The following is a 22,016-nucleotide window of genomic DNA, read 5'->3' on the forward strand; positions in this document are numbered from 1 at the left end:
ATTCATTTGTTGACCGTGCCATATTAAGTTGGTTTACTTGCCCGTGCTGAACTGTTTAGAAGTTGAAGTTGAACTGTTTAGATGTTGAAGTTGAACTGTTTAGATGTTGAACTGTTTAGATGTTGAACTGTTTAGATGTTGAACTGTTTAGATGTTGAAGTTGAACTGTTTAGATGTTGAACTGTTTAGATGTTGAACTGTTTAGATGTTGAACTGTTTAGAGTTGAAGTTGAACTGTTTAGATGTTGAACTGTTTAGATGTTGAACTGTTTAGATGTTGAACTGTTTAGATGTTGAACTGTTTAGATGTTGAACTGTTTAGATGTTGAACTGTTTAGATGTTGAAGTTGAACTGTTTAGATGTTGAACTGTTTAGATGTTGAACTGTTTAGATGTTGAAGTTGAACTGTTTAGATGTTGAACTGTTTAGATGTTGAACTGTTTAGATGTTGAACTGTTTAGATGTTGAACTGTTTAGATGTTGAACTGTTTAGATGTTGAACTGTTTAGATGTTGAACTGTTTAGATGTTGAACTGTTTAGATGTTGAAGTTGAACTGTTTAGATGTTGAACTGTTTAGATGTTGAACTGTTTAGATGTTGAACTGTTTAGATGTTGAACTGTTTAGATGTTGAACTGTTTAGATGTTGAAGTTGAACTGTTTAGATGTTGAACTGTTTAGATGTTGAACTGTTTAGACGTTGAAGTTGAACTGTTTAGATGAAGAAACCATGGTGAGGCTTAACATTGAGAGGGCACTTTCTATTCTCTGCTAGGTTTATTCTAAGGGGCATCAATGGCTGTTCACTAAGTGGAAATAATGAAGAACGTTCTCAATAATAAATAACAAGACTACAATCAGATAAGGCTGAATCATGCTGATTTTAATGTGGATATTACTGCCTTCACGGTCTCTGTTACATTTTAATGTGAGTACATTTATTTTTATTTGACTGATGTAATGGTTAATTTCACATAAAGAGAGTTTTCTTTCTGTTTTAATCAACTATTTTATTCAAAGGCATGGACAATCCAGAATGTTTCATGTCTACAGTACCATCTTAAATCTTTGTAGATTTTGTTGTTGTTGTAATTTAGTTTGATGTCTACTCACACAGCGTTTACATCAGATGTTAATCTGCAGGGGAGACATCACATCTAAATTAGTATTCAATTAACAGGTCAGTCAACCCTACCTAATCAACCAATTAGGCTGTTTTGTTGGAACAAAAGGCAACAAAACACAGTGGCCCCCTGGGAGAGGAGGAGAAACACATTGCAGAATAGTGACAGTGTAAAAGAGGAGATTCTGCCAGAGAAACTGAATAAAGAGTGAGGGGAGGGGTGAAAGAGAGAAAGAGAAAAGAGGAGAAAGAGGGAGAGAGAGGGAGGAGGGAACATGTCTAGAAGAACAGGGGAACAGGTCTGGGACATGTCTGCCTCTGTTGTTTGTGTGTAAGGCATGGAAATTAGTGATGAAGTGAAACATAAAAGTATGTGTGTGTGTGATTTGGGGTGGTGAGAGGGTCGATATCAGAGCCTCTGGCAGGGTGTGTGAAGGAGAGACACAACTGGATTATGTCAGTGAAACCCTGGAGCGAGTGTCTCTCCTCTCCCCATTTCACACACTCTCTCTGGGATCTCCCTCACTGGGAGTGGTGGAGGGCTGCCCTCTCCTAGAAGCAATAAAGGCCCAATCAAACCTCCCTAACCACTGCTGTGTCGTCCCAGACTACACAGCACTCCTGTTGTCCTCTTTATACTGACACTATATCTCATCTGCTTCAGAAATGAAAAAGCTCTCTCCTTAGAGAGTTTCCACAGTCAGAGACGTGGACCTAACCTCAGCACAACGACCATACATGGACGTTGTGCTGAAAAGGAGAGTATGAAGAAGCAGGAGGCAAGAACAGCAAGAGTTTCATTGTGTGTATTCTTGTGTGTTTGAGTGTGTACATAGAGCAATAAAATACTCACTTTATATACAAACTAGAAAAAAGTCAATAAAAACATCTGATTCAAGTAATGGATAAGAAATAACCTTCAAGCGGTAGAATGATGTTCCCCTGAACTGTATATAGTCAGTCATTTATGGCGTCTACTGTGTAAATAGTAAAGAGCTGTTTGTATCCCCATTCAGTCAGTGAGTGTGATGTGTATTGGGAGTGTTGTGTTGAAGTGGAGGAGGCAGTCCACGTACCGTCAGGCCGCAGGAGATCAGAATGTTCAAACGCCCCCCTCCTTACACAGTGGAACTGAACCTGAGACACACACACACACACACACACACACACACACACACACACACACACACACACACACACACACACACACACACACACACACACACACACACACACACACACACACACACACACACACACACACACACACACACACACACACACACACACACACACACACACACAGTGAAACAAAAAGAGAGAGAGAACAGAATGTCAGTACTCAGTATCCTCACTCCGGGAGTCCTCCTCAGTCAGAGCCAGTGCAACCCGACAGCGGGGGGCAGGATGTCAGCTGACGGCAGAGAGTGAAGCATGCTCCAGGATACAGCCAGCAGGAGCAGCCTGGGAGAGAACACTCTGGTTCTTTGTTCCCTTTTACCTACACTAGCTATCTTCCGTAGCCTCCATTTCCTCCTCAGCCCCATCCTGAGATCTGACAGGGAGATCCAGCATTGGCCAGAGGGGAGCAGGGGCCCAGAGAGGAGAGGAGGAGAGGAGAGAGAAAGGAGATAGGAGAGGAGGAGAGGAGAGAGAGAGGAGAGAGGAGAGAGGAGAGAGGAGAGAGGAGAGGAACACAATTATTGTACCAGTAAACGCCAGAGCAACCCCATGTAATTGTGCCATTACTAATTCATGTTTATTAATGCAGTGATGTATGATGGCGCCTGGTGACAGATTGTTGCTGTCTGGTCCTGTTGTGGAGTGCGTGTAGTGTGAGGGAGGGAGGAACATGGGGAGCGGGTGCTGGGGGGTGGGGGGATATGTAGATGTGGCGTATGTGGTGACAGTGCCAGGTTGTATGTGACACATTTGGTGATGACGGGGCGGGTGGTGGGCGGGGGGTTGAGTAATGATGGTGCTTATGTCTTCCACTGGCTCTGTGCCAGGCCCCTGGTTCCCCAAAGCCACGGCCCCAGAGCCCCTCAGCACCCCCGGGCACACACACACCACAGTTATGGTTTTCACTGCCACACAATTAGCAGCGCTGACGATTTGTTTTGTCGTGATAATCACCTCCGGGCTCTGACAAGCCCCACGCCGACCCCATCCCTCTGTCACTCAGTACCAGTGACTCAGCAGGAGAGCGTGAGGGAATGTGAGGAGGAGAGGAGGAAGGGAGGTGAAATGCTGGAAAGGATTACAGGAGCACTAGCAGGACCCGGCTCTGTGGATCAGCACTTTTTAAGAGATCTTTGGGGGCCTGTTGGCTGAACGGTGTGCGCCTACCAGGAGGAAAGGCCAAACACAGCCCAGTTACACTTTTATAGAATGCTTTGTGGAAAAACACCCCTGACACACACCTCGGCGTGGCAGCTCGGTTTGTCATACGGCCCATGGGGCTCCGCTGCCCCTTCACATGACCAGAGCAACGACCTCAGAGGGCAGCCTCCTCAACAAGAACAGGCCACACCTACCAGCTGCACTGCTCTCTGGGAAATGAAGTTTAGTCGGTCACTGTGATGTATTTTGGCATCAAAAAGCTATAAGACAACCACCTTTGAGAAATCTAACCACAGAGAAGGCAGTGAGAATACTAAAGAGGGATAGCAAAAAGCTGGTAAAGAATGTACTAGAAAACATGTTAATGTTTTAATCAAATGTTGTTCCTCTCTCTGAGCAGAGTCCCCGCCTCAGCTCTAATCCTTAATGAAAAGTTCATAATATAACACCTCATATGAATGTGAGTAATGTCACATTTTTTATATATATATATTTTTTATACTTCTATTAAAATGGGCTTGTGACTTGAGGAGAATCAACACAAGGTGCGTTGCAGATTATTTACCCAGAAAGAACAGCACAGGAAATAGAACCACTTGATATTCCGTTTTTGGAAGGGAGCAGATTTAAAACAAGATGTTGTGATGTGATGGAGGAGCGCAAAGCCTCTATGTGTGAGCAAATGAAGGTTAAAGGCCAGTTCAGACCCACGTGCATATCTTATACATATTCATAAATGAGGCCCATCAATCTCTGTAGGCTGCAGGGGCTGAGAGGAAATGTGTAGGCCCCAATAATAAAAACGGCATACGCCTTTGATAACAATGAAAATGTGCTGACATCAGAGAGGCTTTATGGGCTGTGTGATGTCTGATAGACCCTCTCTGATCATTACTGAAACACAGTGAACAGTAGCAACGGTATTCAACGACGCGCTAAAATGGTTACACAGTCCACAGGGGACGTTATAGAGAGGGGAGGACTGTCAGAGAGATGTACGCAGGCTTAACACCTGCTAAATTAAGGAAAGTTAAATCACAGAGTACCATTTTTTTATTGACTCTACCGGAGTCATCTTAACCATCAACAGATTGATACGCTCCCTAGAGTTAGTGTTGATAACTGGAGTTGATTGGGACTGAGCACTTTTAACTCCACAAGTGTAAACAGAAACAGGGAGTTAGAATTATGGAGTATCCACAGATGTGCGAGAGACGTCATTGTCATATTTCCCAGCATGCTCTGTTGTAGGTTGATTTTTAGAATTGTTTATTTTAGTATCTGTGCTTTCACATGTACATTGATTGTTTTTGATCTGATGCGACACAATGATACAGTCTGTAACATACATTTTCCTAACATAATCAAATCTATTATTTTGAATGTAAGTTGTGGGTGATTGTCACGCCCTGACCTTAGAGATCCTTTTTATGTCTCTATTTTGGTTTGGTCAGGGTGTGAGTTGTGGGTGGGTATTCTATGTTCTATGTTTTCTATTTCTTTGTGTTTGGCCGGGTGTGGTTCTCAATCAGAGGCAGCTGTCTATCGTTGTCTCTGATTGAGAACCATACTTAGGTAGCCCTTTTTTCCACCTGTCTTGGTGGGAAGTTGACTTTGTTTAGGGCACATAGCTTTTGAGCTTCACGGTTTGTTTTTGTAGTGTTTATTGTTTTGTTCGGCGTCATTTTTATTCAATAAAGAAAATGTACGCTCACCACGCTGCACCTTGGTCCTCTCCTTTCAACAGCCGTGACAGAACTTCCCACCACCAACGGACCAAGCAGCGTGGGAAAAAGGAGGAATGGACATGGGAGGACATCCTGAACGGCAAGGGATCCTGGACATGGGAGGAGATCCTGGCCGGAAGGGATCGCCTTCCATGGGAACAGGTGGAAGCATTGAGGAGGGCGGAGGCAGCGACGAAAGCAGAGCGGCAGCGTTACGAGGGAACACGGCTGGCAAGGAAGCCCGAGAGGCAGCTCCCCGTGCTTACCGTGGCGAGCGTCGTACTGGTCAGGCACCGTTTTATGCGGTGGAGCGCACGGTATCTCCAGTGCGCTTGCATAGCCCGGTGCGCTACATTCCAGCTCCCCGCATCTGCCGGGCTAGGGTGAGCATCCAGCCAGGAAGAGTTGTGCCAGCCCTGCTCTCCAGACCTCCAGTGCGTCTCCTCGGCCCAGTATATCCTGCGCCGGCTTTGCGCACTGTGTCTCCAGTGCGTCTGCACAGCCCAGTGCGTCCTGTGCCTGCGCCCCGCATCTGCAGGGTGAAAATAACCATCCAGCCAGGACGGGTTGTGCAGGCTCCTAGCTCGAGACCTCCAGTGCGCCTCCACGGCCCAATGTATCCGGTGCCTCTGCCAAGGACAAAGCCTCCTGTATGTCTCCCCAGCCTGGTGAGTCATGTGGCAGCTCAACGTACCAGCCAGCCCATACGTCTCCTCCCTCCAGTGATGATCCATGGCACAAAGCCTCCAGTGATGATCCATGGCACGAAGCCTCCAGTGATGATCCATGGCAAGAAGCCTCCAATGATGATCCATGGCACAAAGCCTCCAATGATGATCCATGGCACAAAGCCTCCAGTGATGATCCATGGCAAGAAGCCTCCAGTGATGATCCATGGCACGAAGCCTCCAGTGATGATCCATGGCAAGAAGCCTCCAGTGATGGTCCACGGCACGAAGCCTCCAGTGAGGAGTCATGGGTCCCCAGTCCGGGGTTGACGACGAGGGTCCCGCACCAGATGTGCCACCAAAGTGTGGTGAGCCAGTGGTGGAGCGGGGTCTGCGTCCCGCACCTGAGCCGCCACCGCGGATAGATGCCCACCCAGACCCTCCCCTATAGGTTTAGGTTTTGCGGTCGGAGTCCGCACCTTTGGGGGGGGGTACTGTCACGCCCTGACCTTAGAGATCCTTTTTATGTCTCTATTTTGGTTTGGTCAGGGTGTGAGTTGGGGTGGGTATTCTATGTTTTCTATTCCGTTGTGTTTGGCCGGGTGTGGTTCTCAATCAGAGGCAGCTGTCTATCGTTGTCTCTGATTGAGAACCATACTTAGGTAGCCCTTTTTTCCACCTGTCTTTGTGGGAAGTTGACTTTGTTTAGGGCACATAGCCTTTGAGCTTCATGGTTTGTTTTTGTAGAGTTTATTGTTTTGTTCGGCGTCATTTTGACTAAATAAAGAAAATGGACGCTCACCACGCTGCACCTTGGTCCTCTCCTTTCAACAGCCATAACAGTGATGTAAAATTGTTGGACATCCTCCCTCTTAAATGGATACCAATTGAGCTTGGATGTCATATTGCAAGCCACCATAATATGACACAGTAAGAAATGTGCAAATGCTAACTCTACACCTTTACACCTCAAATGGGACCATATAAACCCCCGAAATAGTGTTGAGTTTTCTCCATAGGCGTTGAATTAGCTCTTGCGATTATATTGTGAGAGTAAACATTACTGTGAATAATTAACTCTAGAATACTGAACAACACTTCAGAGAGTTAAAAAGGTAACAGAGTTATTTTAAATTAATACTGTACAGAGTGAAATGCAAAATGCAACACTAAATTGAGCGTTTACAACTCTGAAAAAAATCATTCTGTTGCCAGAGTGTGTTTTACTCTTTTTAGACTGGGACCAAATGTTATCTGAGGCAGAGTTACATTTACTTCAATTAGAGTTATATTGTGTGAGTGTATGCGTCTGCGTGTACATGTACATGTTAAAGCTGTGTGTGTGTACATCAAATCAAATTGTATTTGTCACATGCGCCGAATACAACCTTACAGTGAAATGCTTACTTACGAGCCCCTAACTGACAGTGCAGTTAAAAAAAATATGGATAAGAATAAGAGATAAAAGTAAAAAGTAGAGTCAATGTGCGGGGTACCGGTTAGTTGAGGTAGTATGTACATGTAGGTAGAGTTATTAAAGTGACTATGCATAGATGACAACAGAGAGTGGCAGTGGTGTGGAGAGGGGGGGGGGGGGGGGGGGCAATGTGAATAGTCTGGGTAGCCATTTGACTAGATGTTCAGGAGTCTTATGATTTGTGGATAGAAGCTGTGTAGAAGCCTCTTGCCGTGTGGTAGCAGAGAGAACAGTCTATGACTAGGGTGGCTGGAGTCTTTGACAATTTTCAGGGCCTTCCTCTGACACCGCCTGGTATAGAGGTCCTAGATGGCAGGAAGCTTGGCCCCAGGGATGTACTGGGCCGTTCGCACTACCCTCTGTAGTACCAGGTAGTGATGCAACCAGTCAGGATGCTCTCGATGGTGCAGCTGTAGAACCTTTTGAGGATCTGAGGACCCATGCCAAATTTTTTCAGTCTCCTGAGGGGGAATAGGCTTTGTCGTGCCCTCTTCACAAGTGTCTTGGTGTGTTTGGACCATGATAGTTTGTTGGTGATGTGGACGCCAAGGAACTTGAAGCTCTCAACCTGCTCCACTACAGCCCCATCGATGAGAATGGGGGCGTGCTCGGTCCTCCTTGTCCTGTAGTCCACAATCATCTCCTTTGTCTTGATCACGTTGAGGGAGAGGTTGTCCTGGCACCACACGGCCAGGTCTCTTACCTCCGCCCTATAGGCTGTCTCGTTGTTGTCGGTGATCAGGCCTACCACTGTTGTGTCATCTGCAAATTGAATGATGGTGTTGGAGTCGTGCCTGGCCGTGCAGTCATGGAGTACAGGAGAGAGCTGAGCACGCACCTCTGAGGGGCCCCTGTGTTGAGGATCAGCGTGGCGGATGTGTTGTTACCTAACCTTACCACCTGGGGGCGGCCCGTCAGGAAGTCCAGGATCCAGTTTCAGAGGGAGGTGTTTAGTCCCAGGGTCCTTAGCTTATTGATGAGCTTTGAGGGCACTATGGTGTTGAACACTGAGCTGTAGTCAATGAATAGCATTCTCACATAGGTGTTCCTTCTGTCCAGGTGGGAAAGGGCAGTGTGGAGTGCAATAGAAACTGCATCATCTGTGGATCTGTTGGGGCGGTATGCAAATTGAAGTGGGTCAAGGGTTTCTGGGATGATGGTGTTGATGTGGGCCATGACCAGCCTTTCAAAGCACTTCATGGCTACAGACGTGAGTGCTACGGGTCGGTAGTCATTTAGGCAGGTTACCTTAGTGTTCTTGGGCACAGGCACTATGGTGGTCTGCTTAAAACATGTTGGTATTACAGATTCGGACAGGGAGAGGTTGAAAATGTCAGTGAAGACACTTGCTAGTTGGTCAGCGCATGCTTGCAGTACACGTCCTGGTAATCCGTCTGGCCCTGCGGCCTTGTGAATGTTGACCTGTCTAAAGGTCTTACTCACATCGGCTACGGAGAGCTTGATCACATAGTCTTCCAGCACAGCTGGTGCTCTCATGCATGTTTCAGTGTTACTTGCCTTGAAGCGAGCATAGAGGTAGTTTAGCTCGTCCGGTAGGCTCGTGTCACATGTGCATGCGTCTGTGCGTGTTTTTTGTTGTTGTGCATATTGGTTAATGTCTCTCTTTTTGGCTAGTTGATGGGGTTGGGTAAAGGGTATCACTGTATCTGTATATGTCTGGAACAGTCAAGTGCATATGTCTGCCAGAATAGTGCATGTTCCTCAGTGAATTTTTTTTCTCCCTCATTTTCATTAAATGAGCAGCTTGAATGTTCCCAATGTTAAGCACATATCTTGAAAGAAGACAAAAATAGTAATTATTATTCCTTGCTTTTAGTGGTCTCCACAGGCAGCGTAGGCTATGCTGTATTTCCTGTAAACATTGGGAGGGAGAAGAATGAGAAGAAGAGAGGAAGAAGAAGAGAGGGAGAAGGAGAGAGGGAGAGAGGGAGACGGAGAGAGGGAGAGAGGGAGACGGAGAGAGGGAGAAGGACAGAGGAAGAAGGAGAAAGGGATAAGAAGAGAAGAAGGAGAGAGGGTGAAGGAGAGAAGGAGAGAAGGAGAAGAGAAGGAGAGAGGGTGAAGAAGAGAGGGAGAAGGAGAGAGGGAGAAGGAGAAAATACTCCTGGTAACAAAGCCATTATATGTGAATGAGGCTGATGGGGACTGGGCTGACATGACGCCATGCCGCTCTGTGTGATTGTGCTCTGCATGAGAGCATCCAGAACATTCCACACCCCTCAGCGCACACATAAACACACGCACACAGACACAGACACAGAACCATTAACCTAAAAATGAAACACTTAATGGCCAGCAGAAATATCAGTATCCGTATTCATTTACATTATTCAGAAAAATATGAGCTGATAACCAATCATTTCATATTCCCCTCCCCTATTTATTGTGACATTTTCCAGTGAAAATGGAACCTCAGTAATATGGGGGGTACTTCACATACGTATATAGCTTTTTTCAAACACTATGTCCTGCTCTCAGTGCATCCATGCAAGATGGAGGTGTTACTGCTCATGGTAATGCAGTGGCTCTAATGGCCTTGGAAATATTTAGCTTTTTCTTAAACGCCATAAAACAGCTGGAAATCGCAAGCTTCCATCCAACATATGTCAACAGCAGGATGTAGTTCCTAAATATATGAATACATGAATATTTCTATTTTTTTCCACACAAAATATGAGGCCAAAATGATCCATTATGATGCATAAGGGTACAGAGAGAGAGAGAGAGGTGCATGGGGCGAGGCTGCTTTAAATGTTATATTTCCATGATTGGTTCATTCTTTCCACTTCCTGTCCATTGTGCCAATGCAAACGCCATTGTCTGTGCTGTGGCACTGTTCATGGCTCTGTTCGGCCCTCAGAAAGGCCGTCCCCTGGGAGCTCTGCATCTTTTATTAATCAGGGCCACTGCGCCACAGCCCCGCCACAGCCACAGCCCCGCTTATCTAATTTAGCAGCCCTACTGTCTCAGATGGAGAAGGGCTGGCCTGGGTGTGGGGAGAGGGGACTGGGTAGTGGGGTGCCTCTTTCAGCCCCTGGGGGGGGGGGGGGGGGGGGCGACCTATCAGACACCTCGTCACCAAGCTTTCGGACTGAATCACAATAGAGCAAATTACCTTCTGCTGACAAGAAAAAATGAACGCGGCGCCCGTATGAAAAAAAATAGGACTGTCAGGGAGAGGTGACACATTGATTGCTTAGTATGCGCATCCTGGAGGCTGGGGTTCAGACCCTCCTCCCTATTTATATGTAGAAGAGGCGCAGCAGCGAGGGAAGATGAGAAATTGAAATGCCATGTAAGATTGGGGGGCTCCCTCTCAAGCCAAGCTCCCCAGCCCAGCACAGCTCAGAACAGCCTCGGTCTGGTACAGAGGATGTGTTCTGGAGAACAGCTACGCTCATACTACCACACTACCATTACCACACATACAGAACTTTACAGGATCACTATGGCAAAGACAAAAAGTGCTTGATAGCATCACCAGCTACCTGAATGAGCTCTCACACACGTACACTAGGTTCCAACACAGATACATAAGACTCTCTAGTGAGGGCCTGTGTATCGTCACAAGACATGACAAGACCTGGTCTCTAAGTTATTTTTTATTCCCTCTCTGGTTCCCTGTGTCTGTCCCCCCTCTGTCCCCTCTGCCCCCTCCTCTCTCATCTGTGTCATGGCTCAGATGAATCAGTGTCACCGATGTTGAGAGCACTTACTGTCAACCCCGACGCCCCAGGCCACGCCACTGATGGACACAAACTATAAAATATCCCCCCCGGGGAGGCATTGCTCAACCACTGCCCCACAGCCCCGAGCTGGAGTGCTACTATGGGTTTGTGCGCGCACACGCGTGTGTGTGTGTGTCAGAGAGTTTGTGTGTATGTGTGTTTTGACCATGTAATTATGGTTTGTGTGTGCAGTCCTGTGTATAATAGTGTGAATTGGGGAAGAGGAATGGCTGGGGGTGTATATCAAGCTAGAAAAATACAGTTTGTCATGTCAGAGGATAATGCTCATCCTGGTTTAAGGCTCTTGTTTTACAGCCCCCTTTAGAGAGAGATTAGAATAAATAAGAGGAGCCTGTCTGATCCATGATGAGACTCCTCCACAGAACCAGCACCATGCTCCTCCCTTGGTCCCGCTCTCCTTCAGGATCCAGGCTCAGCCAGCCAGACAGTCCTGCTACTAGCCCTGCTCTGCTCTGGACCTCAGTGGATGGATGCTGGACATCCTGGCTGAAACACTATGCTTGTCTCCTGGCCTCTATAGTGCAGCAGAAGTTTGGCTGGCTATGCTATAGATGACAACTATCAATCATGGCGTCTGAGGACGCGGGTCATATCTGCTGATAAGTAGTGTGGAAACCCCCCTGTGTGCTGGCCTGCTGGCTATGGGCTGGATGGAGAAGGGTGGGGGAGGGCTGTGAGGGGGCTGCAGGGCTGATGATGGAGGAGGTGGGGGGTGAGAGAGGGGTCTTTCCAGCCCCTGACTTCAAATCCCCAGCCTGCACGGGTCACTGGGCTGCTAGCCCTCCTTTCAGATCTGCAAGGTTAAAAACCATGTCTCTCTCTGTCATTGAAGGAGAGTGTGCATATGAGTGGTGATTGTGTGTGTGTGTGTGTGTATGTGTGTGTGTGTGTGTGTGTGTGTGTGTGTGTGTGTGTGTGTGTGTGTGTGTGTGTGTGTGTGTGTGTGTGTGTGTGTGTGTGTGTGTGTGTGTGTGTGTGTGTGTGTGTGTGTGTGTGTGTGTGTGTGTGTGTGTGTGTGTGTGTGTGTGTGTGCGTGTGCATGATCCTGCACATTTCATATATAGAGGATATATAAAATACACATAAGTAGATACACACACACAACTCAGTCCCGCATTTCCTGCTATACATCCTGAGTGGAAATCCCATATAGATACAGTCATCCTCTTGGAGAGCTAACTCAGCTCGCCGAAACCCCAAATATTGACTATTCATTTACGCTGTCAGATTTAGCGGTCTGTCGCTGCTTGACTTATCTAATCAAGGAGTATTAGCAGGGCTCCTCCGAGATCCAAGGACGAGGGAATTAAGAGAGGGAAGGAAGGGAAAGTGTTAGTAAGTCTATGGCCCTCAATACAGTATAAACATCTTAACTGTCATCCTATTGTCCTGGATTGAGTGTCCTGTATGTGTTTGGGACAGGTACAAAAGCTTCTTATAATTGAATGGTAACTTCAAATCCCGGGGCTCAATAACCTGAGTCGTGTTGTAAAACTAGATTCCATCTCTGATAGTGCTCTGAGCCAGCCAAGGTAAGATGGCGGCAGATGCCTAAGCAACGGCTTGTGCCTCAGAAGGAAATAGCCACTCTGATTCTCAGATTTGGTTTGGTTTGTATAATGCCATTTGATGAATGCTTGTTGCGTCTGACCAAAGCCTTTCCCTGTGGTTTCGGGAGGGGAGGGGTGGTGTGCGTAGTTCCTGTCCCTGTCAGAGGGTGCAGGGGACTGAGTGATGAAGAGGTGGAGGCCCTCGCTGTGACCCCTCCACCAGTAACCCGACCCCTGCCGCTGTCACCCAGGTCCCCGGGCCTGTGTCCGCCGGGCCTGCCTAGGCGCCATAAAACTCATCTATAATTTCTGATGAGTGTAATGCCATCTCCACTTCATGATTATATGATATTCCTCACCTCAGCCACAACCGATGAGGCCAGGGGGCCGCTGTCTTAATGAGGTGCCTCAGAGTTCAGGATGGGGGATGGAGAGATGAGGAGAAGGAGGAGGGAGGGATGGAGAGCTAGGGGAGCCTGTATGCACAGGCAAAAAACCAAGCGAGCCAGATTGCAAAATACCACATCAGTGTCACGTTCTGACCTTAGTTCTTTTGTTATGTCTTTGTTTTAGTATGGTCAGGGCGTGAGTTGTGTGGGTTGTCTATGTTCGTTTTTCTATGTTGTGTTTTGCGTTTGGCCTGGTATGGTTCTCAATCAGAGGCAGGTGTCGTTAGTTGTCTCTGATTGAGAATCATACTTAGGTAGCCTTTTTCCACCTGTGTTTCGTGGGTGGTTATTTTCTGTTCCTGTGTCTGTGTTTTTCACCATACGGGACTGTTTCGTTTTCGTTAGTTTGTCAGTTTATTGTTTTTGTTCAGTGTTCTATTTCTTGATTAAAATATGGACACTTACCACGCTGCACCTTGGTCCTCCTCTTCTCATTCCAACGACGAGCGTTACAATCAGGAGAATAATTGATCATTTGTTGCATTGTAAGAAATTGTTGTCTGACTTCACTGTGATAATGCGGCTGCAAAATGTGTAAACATAATGTACCTCAAAAGCAGTGGATGAGGAAGAGACCACAGGCCAGACAGAACAAACCATTCCAACCACAGAGCCAAGCCCACATAACAGAGAGACCAGACATTAAAACCATGCTTAGGGATATAGCCGACCACTCCTTACTACACGCATGATCAGTGATCACTACAACATCCTGGTCCTGACGAGGACCACCTACGTTAGTCAGATTCCCTGAGTGACATTCCATCTCTAGTGCATAGCTGTGCTGACGATAGTTCCTCTGGATGATATGAATAAGCAAATAACACATTTTTTCCAGTCGTTTAATCTCTGAGCAGGGCAATTAGTTAGAATGTAGTTTATGGGGATTTTTTCTGTCCTTATTATTGTTAGTGAAATGTCAGGCTCTTATTTAGCTGTGGGATGAATAATAAATATGCTGTAATTACTGTCCTCAATGAGCTAACAGGCTGGATGTTTTAATGGTGGAGGAGGGAGACTGTTTCTTTCTTTATAGCACCTTTCTCTCTCTCTCCTTTCTCTTTCTCCCTCTCTCTCTTTAATTGGATCTTGTAATTAGTTTCTCTGATAGATCTGGGAGGTCTGAGGCATCCTCTGCAGCGTTCATTAGCGTCCATGGCGGAGGGGGCAGCTCTTTAAAAGCTCTCCGTGTTTCTGTCCCTGCTCAGCCCAGCCCTGACAGACACAGACCAACACACTATGAGTTTAACATACTGTAGAGGAGGGAGAGGAGAGGAGAAGAGAAGAGGGGAGATTGTCCCTTTCTGCCTATAATGTTTCAACTTCCTGCTATTAGTTTTTTTTCAAATGAGCATTTGTGTGTCAGTTACTAAATGATTTTGTTTTAGAACAGGCACCAAGCTAAACAAAGGCAGAAAGGAGAGAGCCAAACCAGACAGCAGGACAGGCAGATATGAAGATACAGTGACATATAAGTAGTCTGACAGCATATTGTTGTTACTCTGAGGTAACGGTTAGCAGTATAATCTCAAATCCAGCTGGAGAGATCTATCCGGTACAGAGTATGACTGTTACGTGTGTGTCAGAGTGATCTGAGCTGGTAAAAATGTCCTACATGTTCTAATTATAGTCAGCAGAGCAGGTTTTACACATTCAATTTAAATAGACACACATAATGTCCAGACATACGCAACCCCTCCTCCAGCACCCCAATCCCTCTCCCCCTCTTCCTCGTTCCCTCTCTCCGCTGGCCAGGCTACACTAGACATCTCTCCCTAATCAGCAGCCTCACCGCGCAAAGACTGGTTGCCATAGTAATATGCTGGCTGGTCGACATGGCAACCGCTCTGAGGTCCACTATTAAAATGATGAGAGAGAGAAAGGGAGGGAGGGAGGCAGACAGACTGTCCAAGATGGCGGGGGTGGGGGAAAGAAATATGGCAGAGCAAGAAATGGGAAACAGCAGAGAAAAATGAATAGAAGGAGAGAGAGGGGGAAAAGGGAGGGGGGAGACGGGGAAGACGGAGGAGAGAGAGCATCTCTGGAGCTGTGTGAGCTACCTAAGGCATTGTATTCAGTGCTCCTGATATAATGTGTCGCAACAATGCCATTAACCTAATGTATGACGTCATTTACTTTATGGCTTAGTATTTATACACATGAAAAATGCATGTGTAGCTCTTCCTAATCTAGTAAAAGGATATTTACTAATATTTACTAAACTAATATTGTGTTTTAAGAGCTACTTAGATTATTCTTGCCAATATACTTTAGACATACCTGAAATAAGATATTATTAAATTCATATTTACAAAGTATAAAAAGTTTTATGGACTGCAGGGACATTATGATGATCAACAGTGACACGTGACAACTTTATGTTAAAAAGGACAAAGGGGTTGTCATTTGTAGTCTCCTATGATAAAGTCTCCGAAGATGAAGTCTCCTGTGATTAAGTCTCCTATGGAACAAAGACTAGGAGCAGTCACAGTCTCAGCACTCACTGCTTTTACAACAGTCAGGACCAACAACAATAACACAATCAGCCTTTCAATAACATGCTAGTCTTTATCACACTAACACTCTTGGTACCTATATGCATGCGAACATATTAGACACATTGAGTTGTCAGATTGGGGTGCGGTGTGTAAAATGCTGCTGTCATTTCACACTACTAGTGAATACACCTAGCAGTTCATATCTCCAGCCCAGCTCTGTCACTGACTGAGCCATAGTGCACTTTGCCTGAACTGGGGGAAATACACCAGGGCACACATCTATACTGCTATCAATCTCTCTCTTTCTCTATCTTCTTCTATCACTCGCTCTCTCCTTTCCTCCTCTCTTCATCTGTCTCTTTTCACTTTCTTCACCTCTATCAGTCTTTCTCTCCTCAAATTCTTCCCCTGCCTCTCCTCACCTATCTTTTGGTCTCGTACTGCATCTCTCTCTCTCTCTCTCTCTCTCTCTCTCTCTCTCTCTCTCTCTCTCTCTCTCTCTCTCTCTCTCTCTCTCTCTCTCCTCTCTCTCTCTCTCTCTCTCTCTCTGCGCGCGCGCGCGCTCTCTCTCTCGTCTCTCTCTCTCTCTCTCTCTCGCTCTCTCTCGCGCACTCTCTCTCTCTCGCTCTCTCTCTCTCTTTCCATTAATCTCTCCTCTCTTTCTCTTTGACTAAATCTCTCTGTCTTTCTTTGCCTGTATGTCTGAGTCTCTAATGAATTAAATATCATTCCATGAGGATGCTACTCCAGTAGCCAAACCCAATGGCATTTTGTAGCTTTTTTTCCTTTTATGCGTGAAATTCCTTTATGAATCAGAGCCCTCCCCCGCCTGAGAGCCTTATGAAAGATAGCTCATTGATGTCCATATTGCGCCATCAGCCCAGGCTTCACTAGCACACCATTCACAAGCAATTAAAGTGAGCTCAAACAGAGTAAGAAAGTGCGTCATCCTCTTAATGTAATTAAGGAAGTGTGCACACACAGACGCAGGAGAACACACACAGACCCACATAGAGCGTACTGAGGAAAGGCTAGCAGGAAAGGTTAATTTGTCAGGCAACACAAGCCCTTGGCCTGGCCTCACCCTTCACAACTCCAAAACAAGAGAGGGATTCATCAGAGAGAGAAACACACTCACCATCATCAGAGTCGCTGCCTCTTTACTACCGCGCTAAAGAAACACCTTATCTTTCCTTCCCTGGCGTGGATGCCTTCCACAGCAGCTGACCACTGTTCCACTAACTCACTGCGAGACTCAAAGTGGTCCAACACTTTAGCCCAAGTCTCTGACATTCACAATTACATGCACTGGCCGATCAATTAAAATCAGCACAGGCCTCATTAAAACATCCGGCCGCTCTTCACTTAGACCAATTTAAGATGTGAATGGCTGCTAGCTCAGGGGCCATTTTGCATCTGCAGATGGATGCCTTATTATTTATGGCTAGAAAGTCCTGGCTCCATCCCGCCCACCCTCCCGTGTTGGTGATGGGGGGGAAGTTAATTTGGGTGTTGCGGTGAGGGCATCCCACAGCCCCACCACGTCAGACAGCTGGGAAACAGCTTCAGAAAGCTCACTACTAATTTCCCTCACTTTAGCATCTCACCTGGCTGCCTCCTACTGCCTCTTCCCCTCCACAGCGTCATTAACATTCACCGGGCCAGCCAAGCCAAGCCAGGTCCAGCCAGGGGATAGGCCCAACCGGAATGGGCTAAATCAGAGGAATCAGAGGTATCAGAAGGTATGCTTCTACTGTTCCTCACACACACGTCACATACAGATATCCGCTTGACAGAGGCATCAGTGCGTGTGTGCACACAGTGATATCTTTTGTTGGACATAATTAGTATTGATCATTATGGTGTATTATGCACCAATTGGATTTATCTAAGTTTCAAACCAAGTTCATTGGCTGGTAAGTGACTGGACATAAAGTGCCATGCTTAGCCAACACTGGAGAGTACAGCATGACATAGCTGACCCACTGGTCTAACACACACACACGCATTCACACACGCACTCACACGCACGCACGCACACACAAACACACACACACACACACAATGAATGACAACAGGGCACTTTGCAACCAACACAGACTAAAATAGGTTTTCCTAAAAGTGTCCAATCAATGGAATCACTACAGGAGTAGATAACAAAGAGGGAATTGAACATTGAATTGAATAAAGGAAAATCATGAGTGTGTTCAGAACAAACTGAGGAGACCAGTAATGAGCAGGCATGTGGCTTTCTGACAGGAACAGATGGCCTAACTTTACCTTAAATAATGTACAAGAAGAAGAATTAGGCAAGCTTCCTCAGTGTAATTTAGCAATGAATAAAACTTTTGTATTCAACCCGAACATACAGTAGTCTCACTAATGGCAATAAGTAACATTCACAGGACAAAACAACTTATGTATGTCTGTGAGGAGGCTCTTGGAGGGATACAGTAGCATGGACAGGCGTGGGCCAGTAGGAAGGGAGGGAGATCATGTTTGTACAGATTCAATTAGAAATTGCAAACAAAGCGGGGCCTTGATGGACCAGAGTAATACAAAAGCTCAGCAAGGCCCAGTGACAGCACCCTATTCATTAACGCTCTTAACTATTTAATCAGACCCCCGTCCCCAGAACCCTGCGATTAGGGCTACAGACAGACAGACAGACAGACAGACAGACAGACAGACAGACAGACAGACAGACAGACAGACAGACAGACAGGCAGGCAGGCAGGCAGGCAGGCAGGCAGGCAGGCAGGCAGGCAGGCAGGCAGACAGACAGACAGACAGACAGACAGACAGACAGACAGACAGACAGACAGACAGACAGACAGACAGACAGACAGACAGACAGACAGACAGACAGACAGACAGACAGACAGACAGACAGACAGACAGACAGACAGAGAGGCATACAAGCACTGCAGCACAGCACTGGGAAGTACTCAGAAGCAGAGAAGGTACGTCAGGCCATGTACACTGCATTATAGGTATCCTAATGTGTCTGTGTGTATCTGTGGGCTGTGTATGTTGTCATGGCAATGCCCACAGTGTCTGAGCAGGGCTGGAGGTGGGTTTGTAAGGTGAACTCTCTCCTTCTTCCATCCCCCCTAGGGTGATGTGCTACAGGGGGAAACATGTTATCTGTACAGAGTGAGAGTAGGGAACTAAAGCCAACAACAGTACCCTCTGGTGAGCACAGCCTTCCTCAATTAGTCCCCAGCTGGGTCTCCCTCCCCGAGCAGGGAGTGGCCAATTTATCTACCACTTTTTAATTTTTCTACCCCAAACCTCTGATCCTCCTGTCCATCCCAAAGACAGCCTACCACACCCCCATCCCTGGACTAGGATATCAGTCTTCATTTACACCATCTCTGGAAGCATTAAATGGAAATCAATCGTGTAAGTTTAGCAAATAGTTAATTACTGCTGGGCTTCAGATTGATCTGGAGGGGAGTGCTGGCAGCTGAGCCATTTGTCTCCTTCATCTGCCATTAAAAATGAGAAAAGAAGGGAAGAGAGGGAGAGATGGAGAGATTGTGAGAAAGAGGAGGGGATCATGGGTTAGATGTTGGAGAAGAAGAAAGGAGAAGTCGATGAAGGGTGAGGGTGTGTTAGAGGAATGGGGTGACACACACTTAGACTACACACACACACACACACACACACACACACACACACACACACACACACACACACACACACACACACACACACACACACACACACACACACACACACACACACACACACACACACACACACACACACACACACACACTTATACTACACACACACCCATACTTAGACTACACACACACACACTTAGACTACACACACACACAACACACACACACTTAGACTACACACACACACACTTTATAATTAGTCTTGATTATACTCATATACGCATATTGCATTGCAGGTAAGACTCATCATTATCCTGATTTTCCACAGAAAAGGGAGTGAAATTAAAGCTTCATTTGTAAAGATCCAATATGATTGGTGCCAGTAACAATGTAACAATGACTATTTTGTCAGTTTAAGAGCTTTGGGAAAAACACCTAATTGCCTCAGTCTATTCTCGCACCGGTGAAATGTGCCTTTATGCATTAATTACTAGAAATGAAAGCTTTATCAAACCATCTGCAAAACTGATTGTAAAAGACAAAAGTGTGTGAGTAAAGATAGCCCTTGTTTAATGTCAATGTGAGTTATTAGAAACCCCATGTTAACACTATAGAAAAAGAGAAGAGCTGCTAAACCCGAACCAAACCCTAGTTTATCACAATTTGTACTGTAAACAACATCCTTAAACATCCATGAATTAAATATTTTATAAGCGTGCTGTAACAAAAACAGATACAGATTAAAACAAGCAATTCTTTCAGTTTCTGGCTTTTGTAAGGCAGGCTCTCAGTGTGATTTAGTGAGGAGTAAATCTAAGAATACACTGATAGCATTTAGGCCCATGCTGCTGGATCTGGAAGCTGTACATCTCTCAAATGACTGAACACTGATGACTAAAGAGTTCTGGGATCCTCCTGTAATCCTGGCCTGGAAGAACCATTTCTCTTGGCTTCCAAAGATATGTCACATCACTCCCAACAACAAATAGACAGCAGACCTGCCGCTACAATGAGCTACTTCACTGCAGCACGCCAGGGCCTATCGCTGCCTCTTTAACCCTGCCCCACCCCACCACCAACCCACCACACCACCAACACTCTGACACCAAATGTAAAGTCCAACTACCCCCCCAAATCCCTCCCAATTATAAAAGGTCCTTGAGTTGCTGTTTCCCCCCTCTCTCCAGTCTCTCTCCAGCTCCTGTCTGATTGCTGAGTGTGGGCCGAGCGGCACAGGCAATCACACGCAAAGCACCGAGGACCAAGAGGGGCCTGAAAAACAATACTAATCCGAAACACAAAAAAGAAACTAAAGGGGGACTCCTGCACCACAATTACAGGCCATCCAGTCAGGCCCCTGCTCTAGCCAGCACTTAAGGGCTGCCGTGATTTCCGACAGAAAAGGTTATTCGTTTTTATTGGAGGAAATAGATGCTGGGTGGCTTTAAATGGCACAGTAATGTGTGGGTGTTGAAGGGAGGCCTGCTGACCTCGCTGTCCCCAGGGTCCCATTGCGAAGCCTGTTGGTCGGACGCGTCGAGGCCATCACGTAACCTCTCCCCCAGCCTCTGTCTCCTACTGCTCATGCTTGACCCCCAGGTCACTGCAACTCTCTCTGGCCTTGAACTCAACCTGGCCTCCCCCCGTCACTGCACTCTCCCCTCCAAACTCACACCCATTCCCCCATCAAAACAGAAAAGCTGCAGCACCACAGATTCTGATATTTCTACCACTTCACCATCTTCCTCATTTCTGTTTTTTCATCCCAAATGATTGCTCATGGGTACCTTCACGTGGGTGTAAAATATTACTGTTCTCAGATGTTTAATTCATATACTGAACAAAATTATAAATGCAACATGCAACAATTTCAACAATTTTACTGAGTTACAGTACAGTTCATATAAGGGAATCAATTTAAAGAAAGAAATTAGGCCCTAATCTATGAATTTCACATGACTGGGCAGGGACGCAGCCATGGGTGGTGGGCCTGGGAGGGCTTAGGTCCCAGCCAATCAGAATGAGTTTTTCCCCACTAAAGGGCTTTATTACAGACAGAAATACTCCTCAGTTTCATCAGCTGTCTGGGTGGCTGGTCTCGGACAATCCCACAGGTGAAGAATGTGGAGGTCCTGGGCTGGCGTGGTTACACGTGGTTACACGTGGTCTGCGGTTGTGAGGTCGGTTGGACGTACTGCCAAATTCTCTAAAACGACGTTGGAGGCGGCTTATGGTAGATAAATGAACATTAAATTATCTGGCAACAGCTCTGCTGGACATTCTTGCAGTCAGCATGCCAATTGCATGTTCCCTCAAAACTTGAGACTTCTGTGGCACTGTGTTGTGTGACAAAACTGCACATTTTAGAGTGGCCTTTTATTGGCCCCAGAACAAAGTGCACCTGTGTAATGATCATGCTGTTTAATCAGCTTCTTGATATGCCACACCTGTCAGGTGATTTGATTATCTTGGCAAATGATAAATGCTCACTAACAGGGATGTAAACAAATGTGTGCACAACATTTTTGAGAAATAAGCTTTTTGTGGGTATGGAACATTTCTGGGATGTTTTATTTCAGCTCATGAAACATGGGACCAACACTTTACATTTAGATTTTTGTTCGTTATATATTTTAGATGTATATGAAAATGTTAATTTTTGGGGCAAAACGCTATATATCCATTGTTTAGCTAGAATCTAATATTCGTGTCCTCTATATTTGACTCTCATATGTGGCCTTTAAGATGAATCTTGAGATGAAGGCACTTACTATAAGT

General features: G+C 46.1%; 1 long non-coding RNA gene across 1 annotated transcript in view; it reads right to left on the reverse strand.

Moving 5' to 3' along the window:
- Nucleotides 1-2,199: 2,199 nt before the first annotated feature.
- LOC139563315 (uncharacterized) overlaps nucleotides 2,200-22,016 on the reverse strand; it is a 44,400-nt gene continuing 24,583 nt past the window's right edge. Inside the window, exon 3 of the long non-coding RNA XR_011672531.1 lies at nucleotides 2,200-2,261. This is a non-coding gene — a long non-coding RNA (uncharacterized lncRNA). The remainder of the gene's footprint in view (nucleotides 2,262-22,016) is intronic.

The sequence above is a fragment of the Salvelinus alpinus genome, chromosome 33, assembly GCF_045679555.1.
Source record: "Salvelinus alpinus chromosome 33, SLU_Salpinus.1, whole genome shotgun sequence".
Lineage (NCBI taxonomy): Eukaryota > Metazoa > Chordata > Actinopteri > Salmoniformes > Salmonidae > Salvelinus > Salvelinus alpinus.